This window comes from Hemicordylus capensis, chromosome 4, assembly GCF_027244095.1.
Source record: "Hemicordylus capensis ecotype Gifberg chromosome 4, rHemCap1.1.pri, whole genome shotgun sequence".
Taxonomy (NCBI): Eukaryota; Metazoa; Chordata; class Lepidosauria; order Squamata; family Cordylidae; genus Hemicordylus; species Hemicordylus capensis.
Window position 1 is genome coordinate 255,725,395 of NC_069660.1, and position 8,705 is coordinate 255,734,099.

The 8,705-nt window shown below is 43.7% G+C and overlaps 1 long non-coding RNA gene across 1 annotated transcript; it reads right to left on the bottom strand.

The window, feature by feature from the left end:
* Positions 1–575: 575 nt before the first annotated feature.
* LOC128324181 (uncharacterized) lies at positions 576–6,847 on the bottom strand. The gene is made up of 3 exons (XR_008306707.1): positions 6,738–6,847; positions 1,686–1,849; positions 576–675 (listed from the first exon to the last, which is right to left on the bottom strand). It is a non-coding gene; the product is annotated as an uncharacterized LOC128324181 (long non-coding RNA).
* Positions 6,848–8,705: the final 1,858 nt, after the last annotated feature.

Here is an 8,705-nt window from a genome sequence, read left to right on the forward strand (position 1 = left end):
TGTCCAGTGGGTACTTCCGGCCGAGGAGGACACCAGGGCGGCAGGGAGGTATGCTGCTGCCCCGACAGGCTCTTTTTAAATGGAGTACTGGTGGGGGAAATGCAGCAGGAGGGATAAGGGCACACTCCCCCACCCTTAAACATATGCCCCCTACCTTCGAACCAACCAAAACACTGGTCATCTGAACCAGTTCTGTGCACATCCCTAATTGGGAGCACGCCCAACCTGACCTTGTGCTCCTCCTACCCTGATTTTGATCATGTGAACAAGCCTTATATTTGCTTCTACGGGCGACATAGATAAGATAATCATGTTACTGACAACTGCAGATGAAAGTGGCTAACATCCTAACTAAATTACTTGATAGAAGTTCTTTAAAGTAACTCCCAAGTAGTACTATTGAGTGACGTGATTTGGATATCTGCTGCTGAGTGCTAAACAGGGTAGCTGAATTATAGATTTTAAACCTCCTTACTGAGGCATAAGTGACTTATGGCACATATACAAATGTCTGATGTGGCTTGCATGGAATAGGCTAACATTTAAAGTGCCTTAATAGGAGAATTGGAACTGACCTTTGAGATTTATGGATGTAATCTGAGGCCTCAGAAAACAAATTAGGTGAACCATGCTAAATTTGCAAATCAATTAGGAGGTTGCACATAGAAAGGCGACCTGTAGAAAGAAGCAGAAAAGTCACTGGCAAAAATCCAAAAGCAAAAGTAGGCCAATAACCTTTGCTAGGACCAATTAAAAATGTCACAAAGTTGTAAATAATATCAGGCAGCTTGGATAGAGACAATGCTGAGCGACCCCAGCCTCAGCCCATGCAGTTGGGCCAATGGGAAGGGAGGAGACAGCCAGAAGGTTGGAAAGCCACTCCCTTCATTCCAGACCTCAGTGTTTGGCACACACTCTTATGTAGCAGTGTGAGCTTTGTTAGACATTTTAAATTATAAGGAAGGAAGATTTTCTCTTTTGTAGTCCCAGACTGGTTGTTGGCATCCCCACCCACACCCCCAGCTCTACACAGTTTCATAGAAGTGATGCACTGATGAGAAGGAGAACTGTTGAGAAGGTTCATGTTCATTGTGAAATAGATCACTGTTAGCAGGGTCAGTGCAGATAATAGCGTAAGAAGAGGAAGGAAGCTTGGTGAACACACTGGGGCATCACTTAGAGCAGTGATCTTCAAGCTGAGGCTACTTTGGTTAAAAAAAACACTTTCAATGTGAAAGCCATTTCCCACTGTGCTGACCTCTGCTCAGTAATGTGCTTTTCTCAGTGCTGGGAGGGCTCTTTAAGAGAGATTAAGCCCTTCTTAAGAGCTCTAGAAGGAAAGCACTGGGAAGAATTACACTTTCCAGCACTTTGTGCAAGCCTTCCAAGATGGTGCAGGGGCTCAGCAGCATTCCATTTCCCTTAAAGGGTCTCCTAGCACTGGGCAAAATGCAGCACTACACAGTGAGCATGCTCATCTCTGCATAGTGCCAGGGGACTATGCAGAGAATTCATCTTTGGTTGAGGCTTCACACAGGCCCAACAAACAAGTAGTGAGGGAGCCATACTTGGGGTTGATGGGGGCTGCCATTGGCCCTGGGCCTTACATTAAATTGACTTAGAGGGTGGACCTCTCTCTACTGAGGCAGGGAACAGGACCCCCCTTTAAGGCCTGGTTCACTCACCTAATCCAAGCTAATTCTCCTAGGCCTCTCTTGGCACATCACTGGATCTGCATGTCCTGAGGGGTCAGGAGCAACTGCCCTGGGGCTTTAGGCCAGGGGAACTCAGCCAAGCAGGGTCTGAAGGGGAGGAAGGACTATACCACCTCTTGTCAAGAGTGTAATACCTGCATGGGATGAAATTCAATTAACCAAGATAACAACTCATCCAGTTAAACAATCCTAAATAATCAATAAAGCTGTCGTTCTTTGTTCAGCCATATCTATCTATCTATGTTTTTATGCCACCTATGTCCATCTCTAGGTGGTGACATTTTGTCTCTTTATTCTTGGGCCTAGTAGCATATACTTTGCCTAGTGGTGTCTACAGCATGGTGTCTTCCCTACCTGTCCAAGTCTATGCAATTGGGCTTGCCTGTGCTCTTTCTCTTTAAAGCTCTCCAGCCCTTCATGATTCATATTCAGCCTCCAAAGCTATACCTTCTCCAGAAACATATGACACATTCCCAAGATCCTTTTGCTATTGTTTCTTATTCAAATGGAAAACTTTGACCTTAGTATGGGTTAAAAAGAGAAAGCTCACAGCCGAGAGATGTAGAGAAATTTGCCAACCATTACAGGAAGTTTCATTAGCTGAAATGTGTGTATTGTCAAATGTTTGTCACTTTGAAAAGCCTGATGAAGGATCAGCCTTAATATTTATTCCATGCTGATGGGACTACATGGCACTTAGATGGATAATAGCCATGGAGAAGTGCCTTCACTTCTGTGGCCATTACGTGAATGAGACATTGGAAGCTCCATATTCATTTGTGACTGAAATTCTTTCTTCCAACTTCCTAAGAGAAACTGTCCATGATCTATCATAACAATGTAGGGCTGAAATTATCTACCTATCTATGATGATGGAGAAATCTATTGCCTCAGCAGCATTTGTGCGATAAGCTTTCTGGACACGTCAAACACTAACAAGCCAGACCTATTTCTGCAGTAAAGTAGACCTGACTTATGAGGCAGGCAATTGCTTTTTACGAGACAGCCCCAAAAGGAGCTGTTAGGGTTTCGACATGTGAAATAAAAGGTCAAAGGATGACCCAGTTTGCATTAAAATCATTTATTGTATTCGTAGGCAAGGCAAGCAGCAATAAAAATAGTAAAAAGGCCTGTTGCTGAAGCAGAAGGCATCTTACTATTTGATTAAATTTGCCTGGCAGCTCACAAACAGAGAACCAAGCAAACAGATAACTAGCTAATAATAGCAAGCAACCTCTTGTGTCTGAACATGGGCAGCATCTCTTGAAATAGCTCTCAAGTACTCAACTTTTGGTATCAAAGGCTTTTGAATTATCACAAGATGTAAAGGTGGCAGTGCTAATTCCATTATCAACTGGCTCCTGGGTACAATAAGTCAAGCTTTTGACAGCCAAGCTAATGGGACTCATTGCAGACAGCAACCATTATGGGTATGCAGAGATTGCCATTATAACTATCCCAGCCTTTGCTAGAAAACCCTTGCTGTTAATACAGCTATTATCTCCTCCAATATAATAGGTGTCAGTATATATTGCTGTGGCCAGGGGTGTATATTTTATAATAGCGTGCTCTCTCTCACTCTCTCATTCATACACACACACACACACACACACACACGTTACTCAAAGGCAGACTACTATTTAGTTATACAAGAACACCCCCTCATTATTTAAGCATTCAAAGCAAAAAATATCTATTTTTAAAAGTCATGTAATTTCTAAACCAATCAGGAAAATGGCTTATCTAATCACAAACACCAGAGACATGCTTTCCTTGATATATATTTTTTAAATCCCATTAAGCAAGCACTTTGATAAGCATAATATTTTCTTCTGAAGGATGAATCAGAACATTTCTAAAACAAGCCAATGGGAAAGGAATATTTTGATGTTGCAAGCAGAGGTGTAATAGTAGCAAAGAGAGTTTGAAACAATTCAAACTCGAACCGGGTTGTTTCCAGTGATTCAAACTTGAAACAAAACACCCTTAAAATAAAGGGCCTGATTCAAGTTTGAATCAAAACAACCCCAATTCAAACACAAATCAATTTGAGTGCCATTCTGGTGGACATTCCCCCCTTGCTGATTAGTTTTCTGGCACTGGCTTCTGATTGGCTCTAGATCTCCTTGCTTCTTGGTTGACTTGTTTCTGGTCAATGACCGAAAAAAGTATGTTCTGTTCTTGGTTGAATTGTTATTCTACAAATCAAGTGTTGTCAGGGGCATATCTAGGGTAGGGCAGGCAGGGCACGTGCCCCGGGTGGCACTTGAAGGGGGGCGCCATTTTGTAAAATTATTTTTTTTAAAAAAAATGGCTGCTGAAAACAAAATGGCCACCATGCATGGTCAAATGGCCCTCAGCCATGCCCTCAGGCCCTCAGCCATGCCAGGCCTTGCAGAGGCCATCTGAGCATGCACAGTGGCCATTTTGTTTTCAGCAGCCATTTTTAAAAAAAAGATTATTTTTAAAAATGGTCACCGCACATGCTCACATGGTCCCTGTGAGGCCCTAGAGGCCAGTGGGGGGGAGGGGAAACCTTTGCAGACCCCCCCCCCACAGCCTTTAGGAAGCCTCCTGAAGGGGCTACAGGTTATTTATATTTATATATATATATATATATATATATATATATATATATATATATATATATGAGACACTGTACACATATTCAGATTGGCACTATGTACAGGGAATCAGGGCTTGTGAATACTGAATACCAAGCAGTGACACAGTTTACTCTGCATATCCTTTAATTATTTTCAGAGTATCTGGGAAAAGTCAAATTCTCCATTTATTTTTAAAACTTATGTAATAGTGATGCTACAATGCATAGTAGAGAATTAGACAGGCACTTCTGTTTAGTTTTCCAAGTACACCTCCACATAGTATTTGGGTATTATTTCATGAGCCCCAGCATACTGAAATGTGTAGTTTTCCAGCATTTTTTGGTCTGGCTACGTCCACTGCTAAATAGTTTTTGAAATATTAAAAGATTAATGAGCTTGACTTGTATTTTTCAGCTGATATTATGGTAAAGTTATCTAAAAGATAGGTGTCAGATGTTTGGACAGGGGGCGCAATTTCAGTGTTTGCCCTAGGCACTATTTCCCCTAGATACGCCTCTGAGTGTTGTCGTGGGCAAATATGCCCCCATTAGCTGGGGGAGGGGGAGGGCGGAGGAACAAAAAAGGAAGAACTTCAAAATGTTTTCTAAGGGCCAGGGGAGGGGAGGCAGAGAGAGCCCTTAGTGTGCCCTTGAAGAGGATACATCAGGAGAGGGGGAAGGAAGGAATCAAGGAAGCTTTGATTTTGTGGTTTTCTTTTCTCATCTCTGAGTATAATTTGCTGTGCCAATACTGCTATATTTTAGCTATCTGGTTTTGCTGGATCTCAGATTGGCAAATGCAGAACTTGTATGCCTGCTTGCTTTCCTTGAGTTGCAGTTTGGTCAGTTTCTGATATGCTGTGGTGAGAAATGGACAGTGTGGCAGCTCAGCTCTGTGTGTGTGTGTGTGTGTGTGTAATATTTTCTTAGTGATTGCTGTGAGAAGAGCCCAATGTCTGACCTTGAGACTAACTTTTGCTTCATTCACTGCTCTGGTCAGCTCTGCAATCTGCATTCTGCATTGCAAAATGTACTCAGTCAAAATGTGGCTGAAGATGTTCTTGTTCAGTTTATGTCTATGCTTTCTGCTAAGGGTGCTGCTGTGGAAACTGTTGCAATGCTGAAGAATGGAGTCATAATTGTGTGTGAGAGAGCAACTTGTGCCAATGATGTTACTGCAGTGGTGTTAACTGCAGCTGGCAGTGGATTCTGGAACAGTGATTATTTTTTTACCATTTTTGAACTGTGTTTGGAAAAAAATGTGTGTTTTGTGTTGGGAGGGACAGATTCCTTTAACTGTGTGCTTCTAATCTGCAGTGTTTTGCAAGCAGGGACACAAATTGCAATGCAAAATTTGTGTGCAATCTGTGAGTGCAGTTTGTTTCAGACATGGGGAACAATGGGGCACTCAAACCACCCCATTGTTCCCCATGGGTGAGTCCTAGGGATACCAAAATGGGTTGGGTAGTACAGTGTGATGAGTGCTGCCTACCACTCAACCCACAAAAGAAATGGTAAAGCGGGCGATTTTAAACAAATGTTTAACCTTTCCCACAAACTGCCATAGGATCCTATGGGGGTTTGGGGGAAAGGTTATTTTTAAAAAAATATCAGCTGCTTGCCCATTTCTTTTGTGGGTTGGGTAGGTAGTGCCCATCATGTTCTACCACCCAACCCACTTTGGTGTCCCTAGACCTACAACAATGGGGTGAGTACTCAAATCACTCAAATCAATTCAAGTTCATTCATCAAAACAGCCGGTAATGGCTGCTGTTTTGACAAATTGATTTGAGAATTTTGCAGTTTAATTTGAGCTCGAATCAAATAGCAAAATCCAATTCACGCACATCTCTAATATCAGTCCATGTCAGGCACTGTATGCAGATCCAAAATTGAATCAAATAGGAAGGGAATCAAAATAAGTGTGTTTGCAGTTTTCCTTAAGTATTACATTATAGTCCTGCTCAGAGTTAATCTTTTGATTCAGTCTAAGCAGCCTAAAAATGTGTTGGTTCTGTATAGCCTTTGGAAGTAAGTTGCACAGAACTCAATCAAACAAGCCCTTTTCAAGCAATTGAAATTGGGGATAAGTCTGTGTGGATGGGGTAGGGCAAGCTCTGCCCTCTATCAGTGGCCACCTTTGAACGTTGTTTAGAACTGCAGGTTCAGTGAATCCATGGTTCTCTTGCCTGTTCCCCGACATGCTCCTTGACGAGCGGGAGCTGTGGTCTTGGAGCTTGCAAAGGAGCAGAAACTGGCTGCACAGGCTTTCTGAGACCCATGAAGGAAAGCCATGTCATCCAATGGACCACCACAGGAGGAGCTTCCTCCCTTAACTCCCATTTGAGTGAATTGTCCAAACTAGATGACATGCCCCAGCCTCCAGACCCTCAGTTAGGTATGAGAACCTTACTTACAACCAAAGGTTAAATCCAAGGCTAGGGGTGAGAATCGGAGCCGTGATTGGGTCCTGGAACCAGACGTCACGGGAGGTGAACCTGAAGTGAGTTCCCCTCAGATTTTTCGTGATGTCCGAAGGTGGCCTGTGTGTGTTCATTCAAACATCTGAAGAGAAACCCAGGCATACATCTATAGATTCAGAGGTTCTTTTCATATTCAAGTGAACATATAATGAAATTTCTCCAAAGCAAAATTCAAGGGTTCCTTCATGGACAAAATGAAATTCAAAGGGGAATGGCAGAGTTCTTCCTATTCCCAAGGAGAAACATGAGAGAATTTTCTTGGATGGTTTCTTCACATTCCAGAGCAGAGCATGTTACTATGGTGTCTTCCTCAATTCTGTACAGTGAGGGAAATAAGTATTTGATCCCCTGCTGATTTTGTCCATTTGCCCTCTGACACAGAAATGACCAGGCTATAATTGGAATGGTAGGTTTATTGTAGCTGTGAGAGACAGAATAACAACAAACAAATCCTCAAAAGCCCAGTGCCCAAAAGTCAGCGATGGATTTGCATTGCAGTGAGGGAAATAAGTATTCGATCCCCTATCAACCAGCAAGATTTCAGGCTCCCAGGTGTCTTTTCACTATATGCAGGTAACGAGCTGAGATGAGGAACACTCTCTGTAAGGGAGTGCTCCTAATCCCAGCTTGTTACAGTACCTGTATAAAAGACACCTGTCCATAGAAGCAAGCAATCACTCAGCTTCCAAACTCACCACCATGCCCAAGACCAAAGAGCTGTCGAAGGATGTCAGGGACAAGGTTGTAGACCTGCACAAGGCTGGACTGGGCTACAAGACTATCGCCAAGCAGCTTGGTGGGAAGGTGACTACAGTTGGCACGATAACTCGCAAATGGAAGAAACACAAAATAACTGTCAATCTCCCTCAGTCTGGGGCTCCATGCAAGATCTCACCTCGTGGAATTGCAATGATCATGAGAATGGTGACAAAGCAGCCCAGAACTACACGGGGTGAACTTGTCAATGATCTCAGGGCAGCTGGAACCATAGTCACCAAGAAAACAATTGGTAACACACTACGCCGTGAAGGACTGAAATCTTGCAGTGCCCGCAAGGTCCCCCTGCTCAAGGCAGCACATGTACAGGCCCGTCTGCAGTTTGCCAATGCACATCTGAATGATCCAGAGGAGAACTGGGCGAAAGTGTTGTGGTCAGATGAGACCAAAATCAAGCTCTTTGGCATCAACTCAACTCGCCGTGTGTGGAGGAGGAGGAATGCTGCCTATGAGCCCAAGAACACCATCCCCACCGTCAAACATGGAGGTGGACACATTATGCTTTGGGGGTGTTTTTCTGCTAAGGGGACAGGACACCTTCACCGCATCGAAGGGACGATGGACGGGACCATGTACCGTCAGATCTTGGGTGAGCACCTCCTTCCCTCAGCCAGGGCATTGAGAATGGGTCTTGGATGGGTATTCCAGCATGACAGTGACCCAAAACACACAGCCAAGGCAACAAAGGAGTGGCTCAAGAAGAAGCACATGAAGGTCCTGGAGTGGCCCAGCCAGTCTCCAGACCTTAATCCCATAGAAAATCTGTGGAGGGAGCTGAAGGTTCGGGTTGCCAAACATCAGCCTCGAAACCTTTCTGACTTGGAGAGGATCTGCAAAGAGGAGTGGGACAACATCCCTCCTGGGTTGTGTGCAAACCTGGTGGCCAACTACAAGAAACGTCTGACCTCTGTGATTGCCAACAAGGGTTTTGCCACCAAGTACTAAGACATCTTTTGTGAAGGGATCGAATACTTATTTCCCTCACTACAATGCAAATCCATCGCTGACTTTTGGGCACTGGGCTTTTGAGGGTTTGTTTGTTGTTATTCTGTCTCTCACAGCTACAATAAACCTACCATCCAATTATAGCCTGGTCATTTCTGTGTCAGAGGGCAAACGGACAAA